Source organism: Nicotiana tabacum, chromosome 22 (genome assembly GCF_000715075.1).
Source record: "Nicotiana tabacum cultivar K326 chromosome 22, ASM71507v2, whole genome shotgun sequence".
Classification (NCBI taxonomy): Eukaryota; Viridiplantae; Streptophyta; class Magnoliopsida; order Solanales; family Solanaceae; genus Nicotiana; species Nicotiana tabacum.
In genome coordinates, this window is record NC_134101.1 from 213,619,391 (window position 1) to 213,637,091 (window position 17,701).

The window sequence follows — 17,701 nt, forward strand, 5'->3', positions numbered from 1 at the left end:
AACCAAATATAAGTTTCAGTTGTCCTGCATAAAGGCACAAAATATATCATTAGATCTTTTGCACTTCAAACATACTCCTTACCAGAATTTTAGTTAGACCAAAATAATATGATTCAATGGAAATTAAGTCACACATCAAGCTACTTGGTCTAAGATATCAAGAAGCTTTTGCTATCAGTAAAATCTATAGTTTCTTTATTGGTAAAGATTATTGCTATAAGAGATTCCATAGACCATAGTTCAAAAACTAAGATGGATATCAGATTATATCTCACCAGTTAATTTCCTATACACAGCTCTCACCAGAAACTAAGGTCATATTTTTTTAGATGCCATGAATACCATAGACAATTAAATTGATAGGTTATTGGCTTAGCTCAAACTACAAAAATAACTTGATACCTTCTTATATAGAAATTTGCATATTTACTGCCTTATGAAAATCCAAATTACCTTTCAATTCTTCAGTCATACTGTAAAGGACCTCAAACTAAAAAAAAAAACAACAAGCACACTTGCAGAGACCTAATGTTGTTCAAGCAGTTTTATCACTTGTTTAACTCAACATTAGTTAAAATATTTCACTTAATAGCAAATATTATAAGAAATAAAATAAAAATAAAAAAGAAGAAAAAACCAAGTTGGTATTTTATAGTTTGCCTTTTGATCTCCTCATACCCCTTTTCCCATAAACCTTTGATTACTTCTGGATAAGCTAGAAGAAAAAAAGTATAAAAGTCAGTGAAGGCGACAAAAGTTTCCGTGTTTAACCGAGAAAGGTAAATAATTCACACACTAATTTATACAGTGTGCTACCAAATCCTTACAAAGAAATAAAATCAATGATAACAGAGAGTAAGAAATTTGAATTCGTTTATGGCAAATGAAAAAAAAGCAAAAGAAAAGGAGGATTGTGGGCACGTGATTTTTGCCCTATACGAAATACTCTTATAAAATCCCAAGAAAATAGATTTTATTTTTAATTATTTGCCATTTTATAGGATTTTGTAGAATTTTTATTAATTATTTGCATTTTTATGCACGTTTAATTTTTTATTTTAACCATGAAAAATTACCAAAAATGTCATGCATTGCATTTAGGATTTATTTTTACATTTTTTAAAATTAACCAGTAATTTTTTGTTTTAAAGAAATTTGAAATCACAAAAATAACTTTTTTTTTTATATTTTTTGTCTTTTAGCTTATTGATTTTTCTCTTTTAATTTAGAATTAAGTATTGTTTATAATTTTATAATTAGTTAATTAGTTTAATTTCATATTTTAGATAATCTAGAATTTTAATTTCAAGCATATTTAATTAAAGAAAAAGGAAAAAGGAAAAGTGAATAAGAATTTAATTGCACAATTTACCCAATTCTCACAAATCAAGCCCAATACCATACCCAATACCCTCTTGCCCCAATTTTTATTTTTTATATTTTTATTAAAAGGCAAGACCCAGACCCAAGGGGAATTAGATCAGAGACCTAGCAAAAAAAGAGGACCCTATCCTTAGAGAAAAAGGGGAAACGGCGCATTTACAGGTTTCCCTACTTCTTTTCTTATCGATTTTTCTCAAAAAACCAAAGAAAAAGGTAGCTATCCCTAAACTCCATAGCCGTTTCCCTTTCCCTTTCCCCTACAAAATATCCCCATGTCGCAGCATCCGTCCAAATAGCAGCATCCGTCCAAAATAGCAGAACGAAAGGAGAACGACTACTTCTCCTCCAAAATAGCAGCATCCGTCCAAATTTCTACTGGTTCGGCCATGGCAGAAGTTGTTCCAGTTTGATTTCGGATTCGGAAGTCGAAGCTACGATTTGCTGTTTCTCCTTCCGCTGAGCTCCCGTTTTCCCTTCACTTTTATTTGGTTATTCAAGTTTATCTCTATTGCTGTTTAGAGGTATTTATCTCGATCTTGAAATGTAATGGTTGTTTGGATATCCATGTGCTATAAATTTGCTTAAATTGCAATGATATGGTATGATGTTTGGTTAAAATCTGATTCTCTGTTTTCTTTTTTATTTTCGGAATTAATCTGACTGCAGTTTTTTTTTTTGTGCTCTTCTTTTTCTTTCTGTGCTCTACAACTATGTTCAATTTATTAGTTTTGTGGTGTCTTTATAAATTTTTGTATTCGTTAAATACTGATCAGAATTTTAATTGTTGGAACTTGTCGTGTTTTTTAATGCGAGATCGAAAAGTCGTGAAAAGAGATACGTGTTCCTCTTGGTTTTACTTATGGTAGGTTTTGAGATATTTTATAGTAAATATTTTTTTTTTTTTTTGAAAAATAATTGGTCTTTGATCTTTGCTGGTTACAAAGTAACTACATTTGAAATTGTAGTTATCTCTTTTAAGTTTAAATAATTGTTGCTACTGGTTTGAGCTCACATGAGCTATGTCATATTGGAAAATCGTGAACCAAAGACCAGATTCAATGGGCTTGTGAATTGCATTGAATGCATTTTCACCCTTAATTATATAAATAAGTCGAATGATGACTTCGACATTTCTTCTGTCACATAGTGTGACCTTCAGCGAATCTCATAGGAAGTTAGAAAAACAAATTGACTTATGAATATTTGTATAATACTGTAAGTGCAATTAAATTATTACAACTACGGGTACTGTTCCCGTGACGTGGTTGTGATAACTACCACCTTTAATTTTTTAAATTAGATTAAAATAGGAGCACCTTTAGTTTGCCTTTAAAATATATAATCCTTTTCTTAAAATGATTTGAGGCGTGCCATGCTTAAAACTTATAATACATGGCCCCCACGAAATTAGATCAAGAGCTAATCCTTTTTTTAGAAAATAAATTGAGGTGCGCCATACGCAAACAAAATCCATAATGTATGGCCCTCATATTAATTACTTTAATTAGTATAGAAAATGCCTTGAACTTTCGTAGTTTGCTTTAGGCTCATAGCTATGGGTACGGTTCTTGTGACGTAGTTGTGACGCCTAATCGGGGGTACATTTATGTGACCCGACCACAATTTAATCTTTAAAAATTAAATATGTTGTAGATTGTGGGTACGGTTCCCGTGGCATGATTCTCAATATGTAACAATAATTAAATAAAAGCGGTTATAAGGTAAAAATGCACAATGGGTTAAAACATGTAATAAATCAGATAATATGCCAATCTTAATAGTTTAAGCGACTGTACTAGAACCACGGAACCCGGGAATGCCTAACACCTTCTCCCGGGTTAACATAATTCCTTATTTAGAATTTCTGGTTTGCAGACTTCAAAAGGAAAGTCGAATTTCCTTGATTTGGGATTTAAAAATAAACCAGTGACTTGGGACACCAAATAAATTATCCCAAGTGGCGACTCTAATAAATAAATAATCCCATTTCGAATAATGTCACTTTAATTGGAAAAACTCCCTTATGTACCCTTTCGGGTTGTAAAAAGGAGGTGTGACAAGGATGAAAACAGCAGCTTTAAGAAAATAAAATAAAAACAATAATGACCCAATATAATAGGAAGAGGAGAAATTTCAGTTACCAATTCTCCCTCGAATGGTAGAGATGTTAACCATACCTTCGAGAATCCAAACAACCCATGCCGGCATCCCTTTGCTTGGTGAACAGATGGAAAGGAGATATCAAGTTGCCTACATCATATAGTAGTTGCTCTTGTAAAGCATATCGAAGATGTAATCTCAAAGTATCACCAATAAGAATAGGAATTAAGAGAGAATTCTAGTTTGCTTATGCGTGGTTTGCTACTCAAAGAGAAACATTACACGTGTTACCACTCCAATTAGATGGGCCCAAGTGTACAGTACCTTTTATGTAACTGTTAGTACAACAAGTCACAGCAGTGTTCGTACTCCTTGTTCATTTATATATAGTAGAATATAAGCAATACGTCTTGACGAAATCAAACTATACAACATAATGTATATTTATCAATATCAACTCAAAAACACATCAACTATACCATTCAAGTATTTTACACTTTGGCGCACCTCTTAATAAAATACTAACTCCTAGAAAAAAATAGGTATTTTGACTAAATTACCCATAATTAAAGTTTTCAAATTGTTAACTAGATACATTGGGATATGTAAATAAGGTCAAATTTTGGAAAAACAAAGTTAATTCCTTCTTGATTATATAAAAGATCACTTATTTTGGACCAAAATAAAAAGGGAACAAAGTCACTTATTATGGACCAAAGGGAGTATATATCTTTTTTTTTAGTAATCCACTAGGCAGATTGCCTAGGTCTAGCTTTTATATATATCTAAAAATGTAGAAAACAAATTTCAGGAGGTCTTACAAAATAAAAGGCATAAACTTTGACAATTACATAGACCCTATTATCAAAGTTGAGAAAAGAACTCAACAATGATAGTACATGATGCATTCTAAATAAGATAAGAAAAGGAGTGTTAACAACTAGCCATGCGAAGTCATCACAATTGAGCACCATGTGTAGTCTTCTTGTAACACTGCAACAACTTAGCTTTGTCCATTGAGTCTTCATGTCCATGCTTGTGTTTACCATAACTTCTCCTTCAAGGGAATGAGCACTAGGTGCTAATACCACCCGTTGAATTAGTAGTATATGACAAGGCATGATCACAATAACTTCTCCTACAAAAAGGAATACAGGGTTAGTATAAAAAATGATCACCATGTTCTCCTCCATAAGGATTTGAACATGATGGTCTACTGAATTCTCCAGACCCCTATTATACCTTTCCTTCTCACTCCTTAGTTTTTGGCAACTTTTACCCTCAAGTAAGGACATTGTAATTTATCCACATTCACAATTCTCCTCCCAACTGTGACTAGATGATGAAAACCATGACATTCAATATCCCCAACATCTAGTGCATGATTTTCCAAATGATCTGCCAGTTTATTCCCTTCTCTAAAGGTGTGTAATACCCTACCACTACACAAATCTAGCAAGGTTCTAATTTCTTCCACATGTTCATTGACTATCCAAGGTGGCTTCCAAATCCCCTCAATAATGTTCTTGATCATCTTAGAGTCTGGTTGTATCCAAATATTAGAGACGTCATGATTGATACAATACCTCAAGGCTTCCTGGATTGCCACTGTCTTCGCTAGTGTATTTGTAGCCTCTTGTATTTCCTTTCCACATGCATATATGACATCCCCATGTTCATATCTTAAGCAGTATCCAACAGAACTCCTTCCTGGATTACCCCTTGATGCCCCACCGGTGTTGATCTTTGTCCACCCAACCATAGCAAATTCCCAGATTGCCTTATCGACCTTCAATCTAGGTGTATAGTTTTCCATCATCTGAAGCATGTCTGGTCATCTAGGGGAACATTACGTATACCTGGCTTCCTAACCTTGATAAGGGATTGAAGTGTAATGGACACTTGATATATCACTCTATTAATAAGCACCACCCCTCCATGTTTGTAGTTGTTTCGCCTCTTCCACAAATCCCAAACTATAATACATGATAGCGCTTGAAAAATTGCATTCAATCGAGGAATCACCTGAGCAGTCCAGCATTTCACTACTGCTTGGTGCAAACTTAATCCCTCCAACAACAATCCTGCAAACGAGAAAAATAAGACCAAACTCTTGTGGCAGCATATGATCTGAAGAAAACATGTGAGACTGTTTCTTCATCTGGATTCATGCAACACCAACATTTAGAAGGCATAAAATACCCCAGTCTTCTCCATGCATCATCTAATGGCAATTTACCCTTCCACAATTTTCACATAAAGAAAGATATTTTGAATGGAGGCCCTTTCACCCACATGTTCTTATACAATATAGCAGAATCCCTCCTACTCCTTAGGTATTCCCAGGCTGACTTTACACTAAATTCTCCTTTAGGTTCCAAGCTCTAGCATGGTTTGTCAAGTACATCATGAGTCATTGGTGGTTTCACATTATCCAAAATGTGTGTAGCTAGGTCATCTGGCAGTATTACCCTCAATATATCTTCATCCCAACCTCCTTCATTTACCACATCATAAATATTGTGCATTGCTTCATCACAACAGAAGTCTATAGGTGTTACAAAATAGAGAGTATCCAAGCCTGTCCAATTATCAAACTAAAATAGGGATGATCCCATTTTTGGTTGCCATAAGATCTGATGTTATATAATATCCCTGCATTCAAGCATTTTCCTCCAAACATGTGAACCATATCTCCAAGGCACAACCAATGTATTCAGTTTCTTACAATATTTTTGACACATAAATGAGCTCCATAGTAATGGCTTTGTACGGAAATTCCACCATAACTTACAAAATAAGGCTTTGGATACATCCTGAAGATACCTAAATCCTACTCCTTCTTCATCATAATGCAGACAAAGTTTAGTCCAAGATGCCCAATGACGAGCTCTTCCATCTACTGAATTGCTCCAGAAAAACCTAACAAATAATTTGTGCAATTTGTTTATCACATTGGCAGGCGGATTTACAGCTGATAAGAGTTGAATAGGCATATTTTGTAAGACATGTTTGATCAACACTGCCCTTCCTCATATTGATAACATTTTACCTTTCCAAGATTGTAATTGATCAAGTACCTTTTTGATAAGTCCTTCATAATAATCCATCCTCCTCCTTGAATAGAAAATTGGACACCCAAGGTAAGTGAAAGGGAATCCTTGCAGTACAATCCCAGTTATTCTCTGTACCTTCATCACAACCTCTTCACTTGTGGAATGATGCATATAAACTGCTGATTTGGCCTTATTAATTAACTGTCCAGAAGCTACCTCATATGCACTTAACACCTCCATAATCAATTGAAGTAAGGTAACATCTGATGAGGAGAAGATGATCGTATCATCTGCATATGCTAGGTGATTGATCTTGGGACTCCACTTGGGCAAACCAAATCCACAAAAGTAAAGATTCAAATGAAGAGCATTCAAACATCTTCATAAAGCCTCAACTGCTAAAATGAATAAGGTAGAGGATAATTGATCACCTTATTTGACGCCTCTAGTGGATTTAAAAAACCCATAAGGCTGCCCATTGAGGAGAACAGAATACCAATTTTTTGAAACAATGCCAAACACTAAGCCAGTGAATCTTTCATAAAAGCCCATCTTCCTCAATACCTTGGTCATCAATAGCCGAGATAGTCTATCGTATGCCTTAGTCATGTCCAATTTCATCACAACATTATGTCGTGCTTTTTGTTCTCATTCTTATGTCAGTGATGATTTCTTGTGTTAATAAAACATTCTCCACAATACTCCTGCCTTTCACAATACTGCCTGCTCATCTGAGATAAGGTTAGGTAGGAGACTAACTAACCTTTCATGAATGACTCTTGAGAAAATTTTGTTGACGAAGTTACTAAGACTAATAGGTCTCATATCCGAGAAAGTTGTAACCTCCTTCTTTTTAGGTATTAGTACCAGGTTTGTGTGATTCACAAACCTAGGTAATTCCTGCCCATTGAAAAAAGCATTCACCATATCAAACACATCTTCTTCGATAATATCCCAACAATTCTTGAAAAAGCTCTCATTGAAACCATCTGGACCTCCAACACTCTCTCCATTCTAGCCAAATACTACCTACTTTACTTCCTCTCTAGAAGGTTGCTTCACTAGATCGTGATTTTGTCCATCTTGTATCATGTGAGGTACATGCTCTAGTATGCCAAAAACAGTAGGGACAATGTCTTCTTTGAATTGTGCTTCAAAGAACTTGACTGCTTCATCAGCAATCGAGGTAGTGTCTTCTAGCCGATTTCTAGCACTGTATTGTATCCTTTTCAATTGTAATCTCTTCCTTCTTCCATTAACCTGCACGTGAAAGAATTTGGTGTTCCTGTGTCCATTTTGAAACCAAGACATGGCAGCTTTTTGCTTCGAGAATTCTCTTCTAATGCCAAGAATTTGAACAGTTAAGCTTGTACCTTTTGCAACCTTTCTCTATTTTGCGGCGTAGGGTTTAATTCAAACTGAGCTTCATGAACCTTCACAACCTCCTCCTAGCTTGATATCTTCTGGAAAATATCACCAAATGTTGCTTTACTCTATATTAAAAGAGCCTTCTTCAGCTTCTTCAGTTTGTAGTTGAATATTGTAAATGGATTGGAGTGGAAATCTGCATTCCAGTTCTCCTTCACTACATCTTTAAAAGACTCATGCTTGCTCCAGAAATTTAGAAATCTAAATGCCTTCATTATTGGAGCAGCACTAGGATTGCACAATATCAACAATGGACTATGATATGAGCCTATTTTAGACATGTGTTCAATCTCCAAACCTGGCCACAATTGTTGTAATTCCATGTTGCCCAAACACCTATCTAATCTCTTGAATATATAATTTTCTTCAGCTCTTCCATTCCACCAAGTATAGACACTCCCTTTAAAACCAAGATCAAATAGATTACAAGTGTTTACACTATGTCTAAAGTCATCGACTTCATTGATATGAACAGGCAGACTCCCAAACTTTTCCTCCTCGTCCCAGATTACATTGAAACCACCATCTACAATCCATGGTAAAGACATATCCGCAGCAAGTGTATAAAGGTTGTTCCAAAGCTCTATTCTCTCAATGGCATCACATTTAGCATACACCGATGTAAGGATGAATTCCTTATGATCTTCAGTGTCATATAGTCTCATAGTTATCTGTTGATTCGTGTCCATCAATATTGTAATGTCGAATTTCTCATCCACAAACGCCCAGATTTTATTAGAGACATTAAAGAGTGCCTGTGCAAAGCCAATCTTTCTCCTGTATTTCTCCAACTTCCTTGATTGTTGCTTGGGTTCCATCAAGCCAACGAACTAGAAATTAAGCTATCTATGCATTGTAACGAGCCTTTCAAAGCTCTTTGCGTATTAACAGATCTGATATTCCAAATCAAAGCATTCATCATTAATTAGTAGATTTGAAAATAGTCCTCCTTGTTTGAACCCCAATTGTTTGGACTATTGGGATTTCTTTAGCCTACTCCCTCCTCCCCCTACCAGCTGATTTGACCTTTTCGATATGCATAGGAGATAGATCACCTTGTCGTGCAACATTCATAAATTCTAGGCAGTTGACTCCTCATCTAAATCTCTTCCTCTTCCTCCCGATTCTCCTCTTCTTCATTGTGTTGCTCCTGCATCATTACCTGATTTTTGGTAGGTTTAGGGGTCATGTTCTTGCTTGTATTCTCCTTTTCAAATAGTCCTGAGACATCAGCTGGACTCTTGGCAATTTGAATAGTATTCCTAGCTTTCTCAATGAGCCCAAAATCTCCTTTGCTTTGATTTGGAGACTTGGAGAGTAATAAGTGATGCTTGCTCTTTCTCTACTTTCTCCACTGGATCATTAGGCACACCGTTATGAGCCTGTTTTCCCCTTATGGAATCTCCTGGATCAATCAATTCAATACTATGTTTTGGAGTTACTGTACCAACGCTAAGGTTCATTTTAGCTCCTTTTATTCCTTACCTAGGTTTAGGGCTTTGAATTATAGGATCAACATTTGTGCGAACATTCAGACTTCGTACCTCATTATTCTTGGGATCTTTCATCAAATTTAGCTGCTCATTCTTGTCATTTACACTTTGTTCCTCCTCACCTTGTTCTTCCTCATCTATTTCTTCATCATCATTCTCATTATCATTAGGAAATTCTGCTTCATCAGAGTCCTCCTCTAGCTGATCACTCCATAACTTACCACCTGAGAAGTTCAATTTTCCTTTAAATTCTCCTGCTCAGCTATGATCATTGTGTCTAATGATTGAGATGGACTTCTTGGCACAACTGATTGGTAGTAACTTTACCAACAAATGTTCGATTAACCCACTATACAGTAGATTCCTTCAAAGCTGTTTGATTATTGACGTTGCCACTACCTTCAACACCTGCGTTAGTAATATCCTTGGATGCCTCAATCCTAGGAGAAGTAGGTTTATACACTAGCGCAGCTGAATTCAAAGATTTCCCAGTAGGAGTTGGATTAGATATAGGGTTGCGATGAACATTAATTTGCTCTACCAAAGCTAGCTGATTGTCTTCCTCCTTCTCACTTTTTGCCACCTCCAATGCTGTATATTTATTAGCTGTTTGAACAGTTTTGTTCACCTCATCGACTGGAACAATTTCTTTTTCAGATTTTCCTTGATCATCTACCATTTGGGGAGTCTTCTTCACACGCTTATCACAAACTTCTTTCCATTTTTCAACATCCCTACCACCTTCCCACTTGTTAAAATCATCAATGGACCCTTGTTTTTCTCCTTGTCAGTAGCATTCTCCTGTACACCCTGATTGTCTTTGTTGTACACCATTAATTCTGGATGCCATCTCCAGCAATCAATCTCATCATGCCCTTGAAGCTTACACACTTTGCAATACCTAGGAAGGTCATCATATTGGATCTTCACCCATTATATCCTTATCTCACCACTAGCCTCATTCTCAATGTCCATGCGTATCTTCTTAGGCAAATCAGCTAAGAGATCAATTAACACCTTAACTCTTGCACAACTAGGTCGTGTTTTATTAATTGTAGCCAAGTCTAGGTGTAAAGATTTTGGGCTGAAGCTAAAGAAAACAACACCTCCTTCACAAAAAAGTAGGTAACAGACTTGGAAAAGATATCCAAGCCATGGCCATTGAAGTCTCCTCTCCTGCTTTAAACTTTGCATCGTAAATTAATGGTCGCAACTGATATTCATAGCCATCCTTCGCTTTCACATAGTAGGCACTCTTTGAAGTATAATTAATGAAATCCTCCCATAAAGTCAATCGAATTAAGATATGCCTGTCTCTAAGTAATCCTATATTACGTTCACCCTTAATTCCACATTGTGCAGGAACAATTCTACGCATTTCCTATAAGTCTGGCCATCCATATGAAAACTTACCCACAACTGCATATTGTAGACCTCCAATCATGTTCATCCTATCAACTTCTGCTTCTGTAAACTTAACGAGGGGCTGTCCATGCAACACGGTAGCACGTCGAATAGGTATGGGCTCAACGGTAGAGGCTAAACTAGGTTTAGCGTGCATGGGAGTATTTAATGTGCTAGGTTTTAGAATTTTGAGTAATCCAGCATCTGGAAAGTGTTTGGATTAAGGTTATTTGATGCGTTAGGGGTAGGAGAAGGCAGACCAGCCATTGAAATAGGCTGGTCGCCGGCCGGCATGGCCATGGGAGCTCTCACGCGATGAATCGCCTTAGAATCACGCTTCCTGTCGCCAGAGCTTTTCTCTCCTTCGCGTTTTACCCAATTGCGAACATGGAGTATATATCAAGCTATCAGAGCCACAAGAATAATTATCCAACTCATTCTTTCATCTCAAGTTATTATTCATTATCTTTTTCAAGCTTAACAACCACTATTAATGATCTAGAGTTGGCATGGGCGGATCTAGTATTATGTTTTTGGGTTCAGCAGAACCCAATAGTTATCCAAATTCTATATATATTTATATTTAAAAAATTCACTTAATATATTATCAAAATTCAATAAGCTATCTTTTATAAAATTCAGAATTCACAAGACTCAAAATCCTAGCTAGCATGAAGAGCTTTATTTTGAGATCTTATTCATAACCGAATTTAGTATAAATTGAAGTTTTTAATAGTTTGAAGTTAAGTCTTGTGTTTACTTGTTTGAATCTCTAGCCTCTTGCGTAGCTTCCAACTAGTCTTGGTCTTAAGGTTTAATTAAACTCTAAATCACTCCTAAAACACTAAGCGGTCGTTTGGTAGGAGGTATTAAAAAAATAATATAAGTATTAGATTTGTGCATTACTAATTTCTTATTTGGTATATTTTTTCAACCTATGTATAACTAATACTTGTATAACAACCTAGTTATACATCCTCTTTGGTATTATTCTATGTATAACTAATACATAGCAAATCATGATAGTAGCAATGCAAGGATTTTTAATACTTATACAAGCATGATTAAGGACATAATTGCCCCTCAAATCCCTCAAAGTGTACAAAGTTGAAGAATGTGAAGGGTAATTTTGTAAACAACTAATTCTTTTAGAAATTGTGCAATGTTTTAATACATAAAATCAAACCGTGAATAAGAAATAATCTCAGCATAACTAATTCCAGCATTACTAATACCAACATTGTTAGTACACCATATTTAACATTATTCTTATACTTCCTACCAAACAACCTCTAAGTACACTTAATGTCATGTTCAAGTAATATAATCCATATCCATGCCGACATTGGCTCCCAAAATGATATATTTAATATCCTTAGCGCACTTTAAAGTTTTAAAATCTTATGAGATTTTTAGGTTCGCTACATCAACCTCTTGTTTTCAGTCTATTCCATTCATCTATTACTCGCTCACTAAAAAACGCATTGCAACAAACCAATGGAGCCTTACCTTTATAAAAATAGAGGTAAAATTTACCAACAAGTACCAACATACACATCTAACCTTGCCGGAGCAAGTGACATTGACTTTTCAGCATCCTTTTCCGATGGGACATGGCAACGAAAGAAGTAATGTGGAAGAATGTGAAAGAGAGACGGATGAATCTGAGAGATGGAAAAAAATGGGAAGATTGGGAGGGATAAATTTTATCAACATGAGAGCCTAAAATCATAGAATACAATAGTTGGCTAAATTATATGATATAAAAATATTATTAAATTAAGTAATTGTTTGAAAGTTTCTAAAAAAATATAATTAATGCTCCTAAATTATCGTGAAAATAGTACGGGCTAGCCAGTTTTCGGACTGGTAATTGAAAAATTGCCAGCATTTGCAAAGTCATTGAAAAAGAGCCATTATTTTGCTGCAACACGAAAAGTTCCAGCATAATATACTGGAGATCGGTGCACCTGTGTATGAACTTCCAGCATATTATGCTGTAACTTCAGCACACAGAAAGTTTCAGCATAATATACTAGAGATTGGAGCACCTGTGTATGAACTTCCAGCATATTATGCTGGAACTCCAGCACACAAAAAGTTTCAGCATAATATATCGGAGATTGAAGCACCTATGTATGAATTTCCAATATATTATACTGGGACTCCAGTATATTATGCTGGAAGTTCACATGTAAATAAATCGAACTCCAGTATATTATGCTGGAATATTATTCGAATTTTGAATAGTATTTTCGTTTAAATTTATTTTTATATAAAAAATAGCTAAATTTCAATTAAAACTTGTAAATCTGGATATTTTTGGACTTTAATAGGCGGGGGTGGGCATTGTTCCGTTAAAACCGAATTAAAATAGAAATTAAAATATAAAAAGCAAATGTTGACTCCAGTCCAGTTTGCTCAAATAGAACCTCGGCTTTTTCAAAGGGTCCTGAATAATAGAAATTAAAATATGAAAAGCTATAAATAGCTCTCAATTCCTAAACCCCTCGCCGTCCACTGCCGCCTCTCACCGTCGCCGCCTCTCCCCATCTCCGCCTCTTGCCGTTACTGTTTCCGCCTCTCGCCGTCGCCTCCTCTCGTGCGCGTCAGCAGTGAATCAGGTTCATTTGCTCTCTGTATGATTATGTGTGGTTTCTTCAATTAAGAAAAGTCCTCACCACTTTAAAATTGATGGTAATTGCAGTTGGTTTTGGGTATTGAAACTTACAGTAATTTCAACAAAAGGCAAAATTAAGTCAGTTAGAATAATCTAAGACACAACCTGCTGGGAATTAAGGTAAACAAGAAATGAATTCTATTTTTATCAACATAAACTAAAAGGACAGACCCAATTTCTTACTGGAAGTCAAGCTAATTGTCAAGTAAGGCAAATTTTAAGCAAGTGATGGTCCAAATCCCCAACCTAGAAACGAACTATGCTGTGAAATACAAAAATGAACAATAAAGTAAGAAGCCTAGCTTTTGTCGGCGTTTTTTCTTGAAATACACAAAATATAACCAGCCAAGTATATGTTCAGACGAGTTGCTAAGGAATAAGGCACTAACAGGAGATTCCAAGAATTACCTAGTACTTTGTTTAGTATCAGTAAAACAAAGAATTTGATTTTTAAAAAGTTACAGGTAGAAATAGAAGGAACCAGAGGCGGAGGTAGTTCTTTACTTACAGTTTCATTCAAATCCAATCACTTTAGCTCAGACCTCGTATATATACATTAAAAAATTCACTAATAAAGAAATAGATTTCTAACCAGAAAATCAAATGGGTTGGGGATAGAATTCTGAGCTCGAACCCATAATGTTCAAATCCTGGATCTGTCTCGGGAAGGAACTATGCTTTTCATGCTCATCCCACACCATTTAACCAACCACTTCTAGTAGTAAAAACTTAGTTTCAGTCAAGTTGGGCTAGAATCAAAATCTGGGAAAAAAGGGTTGGAGGTTTGAAAGATCCGGAGTATTTTAATGGAACCTAACTTTACGAATGGAACAACTAATTTTAATTTGGTTTTAATGTGCAGTCTTACAAAAATCGAAAACCGACAAACCCATCCGAGTTTTTTAAAAACAGAACTGAACCGACCGATGCGCACTCCTAAAATCACCTATATTAAGGAATCTCCTCCAGGCTATCTTTTTCTTTTTAATTTTAAGTTACATAACTAGAGTTTGACTGCTAGTAGACCTATGTCAGTTGTGATAACCTAATAAAAATAAACCAAAACCTATGGAAAAGAGAGAAAGAAGCCCAAAAGGGGGGGGGGATCAGAAATGATCTAATGAACCCTTACATGATATATCACAGATAAAAGTTGATTATGCAACTAGTTTAACTTTAAGCATGGAGTAGCACAAATCCTTCTTATACAAACAATTTTAACATAAAGAAAGTGACAGTTGTACAAATCTATCTAATTATTGAGATCTTTAGTTTGACATGATACATTAAGCATTCTAACTAAACTTTCTGAAAATTTACTCCAGTGCGTGATGCGTTGTTAGGCGCACATTACTGGTTCAAACCTTACCGCAAACAAAAAACTTGGTATTAAGTGGTAGAGGGGTAGGCCCATTATCCACCAACTTCCTAACTGTGCGCCACTGGCTCTCGAGGATTTCTCGATTATCGAAAAAAAATATTTAAAAATTTCTGTTTAATCAAAGTTAAGAGATGATTGATATAAATTCAGTGATGTGTAAGAAAGAAGAGAAAATGCAAGTTTCTGGAGACATTCTTAAAGAAAAAATAACAATTAAAAAGATAGAAAAATAGTGAATATGAAATTGCATACAACAGAGGTTTCTAGGCTGAATTGATCTTTTTGTATGATCAACAACTTTTAGCTGTCTCCTGACTAGTCCATGTCAAATTTTGGTCATATCCTAGGTGTTTGTGATGAAACTCAAAAATTAAGGGCTGTATGTAATTTCTGAAACAAGAATAAGGTATCTGTAATTTAAGCAAATTTAGAGGGGTTTCGTTTTTCTCCTATTTTTTCCTAAAGGAGAAAAACGTATATTAGACGTTTGACCGTAACTGGTATAGAAAAAGGTATGAGTATATTGTCATTTAACTTTATGTTTAGACAAAATCTCTAAAGATGTCAAGGGTATGTTATATTCTTTAAGGTGTACCTTCCTGAGAGATTATATGTATTATGCAATTAGTATAGTTTAGCAAATACTACCGATAAATGGTGAGAAATGATAAAACAAAACAAAAACTACATTTACCACTTTCTTGATGAAAAATAGAGTGCGCGAGAAAGTTTACTTTTCTAGATTTTCTTTGTGTCTAATTATTAGGGCAATTTGGAAATCTTTGGTTGCAGATATTGTGTCGCAGTGCAAAAGGATGCAGTCTCTGAAAGACATTGTACCGGCTGCATTGAACAATATAAACACAAAATTCATTGTCGTGGACAAAGGGAGGATAGCTTTGGAAGGGCAACAAAAGATGTGTTTGGCACTAGTGGCGGATGAGACAGCTGCAGTTCACTTTCAGATGTGGGGTGATGAGTGTGATGCTTTTGAGCCTGGGGACATTATCCGGTTAGAAAATGGCATCTTCTCTTATAACCGCAACAACCTATTGCTAAGGGCAGGTAAGCGAGGCAAGGCAGAAAAGGTGGGAGAGTTTACCATAGCCTACGTGGAGACACCAAACATGAGTGAGATACGTTGGGCCCCTGATCCCAGCAATTCTAAGATATATGTGCCAGAGGCTGTTATTTCTCCCTTTTCACAAGTGTTTCCGCCAGTGAATTGAGCATTGGGAAATCTTCTTTCGGACAGGCCATCTCCTTTAAACTCTCTTACTTGAATGTTGCATTTTTCCTAACTTGAGCAAAAAAACATCTCATGGCTGAAATCAACACCAAAGTAAAGAGTTACCCATCTCATGATTTCAATATATGGTATATTGAGTTCAGATTCTTTTGAAGGGTTTGTGGATTGTGATGCAGTATACTGATGATCGTGAGGATTGATTCCCAGTGCATTATAGAAAGTAATGCCTCTTTTTCTCTAGCTGGATTGACCTGAGGCTCAGCCTCTTTTTCTGTAGTTGGATTGTCCTGAGGCTCATCTTGTATGCGATTGTTTGATTATCAGCTTACTCTACTTCAATGTGCAAACAAATGAGAAAAGATCCTCAAGTCTGGTGAAGTTTTCCTACCTAGACCAAGATTTTGAAACATCTAGTTTCTAATGAATTAACGTTGCAGCTTTTCGTAGATTCACTTCATTGAGCAACATACTGTGAAAATGGAGGATCAAAAGTAAACTTGTTACATATAGCTCGAAAGTATTGCTTTTTTTTTTTTCAATTATTATTTTTGTTCTGATCCATCCAGGTTAATGGATCACTTAAAAGCGTTTCCTATCTTTGATTTATTTTCTTAGGTGATAATTAATCCCGTGATTAAATTTGAGATTAGTCTATCCCATGTTTGGTTGGGAAAAAATCGTGGTATAACTAATCCCGAGATTAGTTATCCCGGGATTGTAGTGTTTTTTTATCCCTATGGGAGGGTGAAATAACTAATCCTAGGATCTAATCCCGGTATATGGTGTTTTGAAATTTGTATTTCAGTGTGATTGCAGGAAGTAGCCGAAATAATTATTTAGTCTTGTATGAAACATGTCTCCTAGAAAGGATCTTACTTATACAGGCCAAGTTTACTGAGCTTTATAGCTTCACTACTACTTTTATTGTGTTCATGACTAAAATCCAAACTCAGCAGCTATTTAAAAATGTTCTTTTTTTATAATTGTCGCTTTCCTAACACTTTAATTAAGTTTATAACTTCAATCCAAAATCAGCAGCTTTGGGAACCAATTCTCCCAAAACTAAGATATCTATTGAGGAAATAATGCAATTACCTATAAACCCTAAAAAAAACAATTACCCGATTTTACCCATCTTAAACTTTATTATAATTTATACATGTTAGCGGAAACATAAAAGAAAGAACACAAGATTTAACGTGGTCGGATCAAAATAATCCTACGTCCACCAGAGAACAATTGTCTTTTTAATATTAACAAAGGAAGGGGAGAATTCCCAATTACACTTAAGAGAATTTCTCTCTTAACTCTCTACTCACTACAATGTGTTGTATTATTTTTGGGATGGGTTCTACAAATGAAGGAGTGCATCTATTTATAGAGGTAAAGACCTCCTCTTGATGTCATTGGTGACATTAAACTACCTCCTCTTGATGTCATGAGTGACATCAAAGGAGGAAGCTTCCTCCTAGCATCCACACCAACTCTTTCCACCAACTCTTCCAATTGACATGCCATTGTTGACTA

At 35.5% G+C, this 17,701-nt stretch overlaps 1 non-coding gene across 1 annotated transcript; it reads left to right on the plus strand.

The window, feature by feature from the left end:
• Positions 1-1,461: 1,461 nt before the first annotated feature.
• On the plus strand, positions 1,462-16,753 carry LOC107790318 (uncharacterized). The gene is made up of 2 exons (XR_012705033.1): positions 1,462-1,904; positions 15,718-16,753. It is a non-coding gene; the product is annotated as an uncharacterized LOC107790318 (transcript).
• Positions 16,754-17,701: the final 948 nt, after the last annotated feature.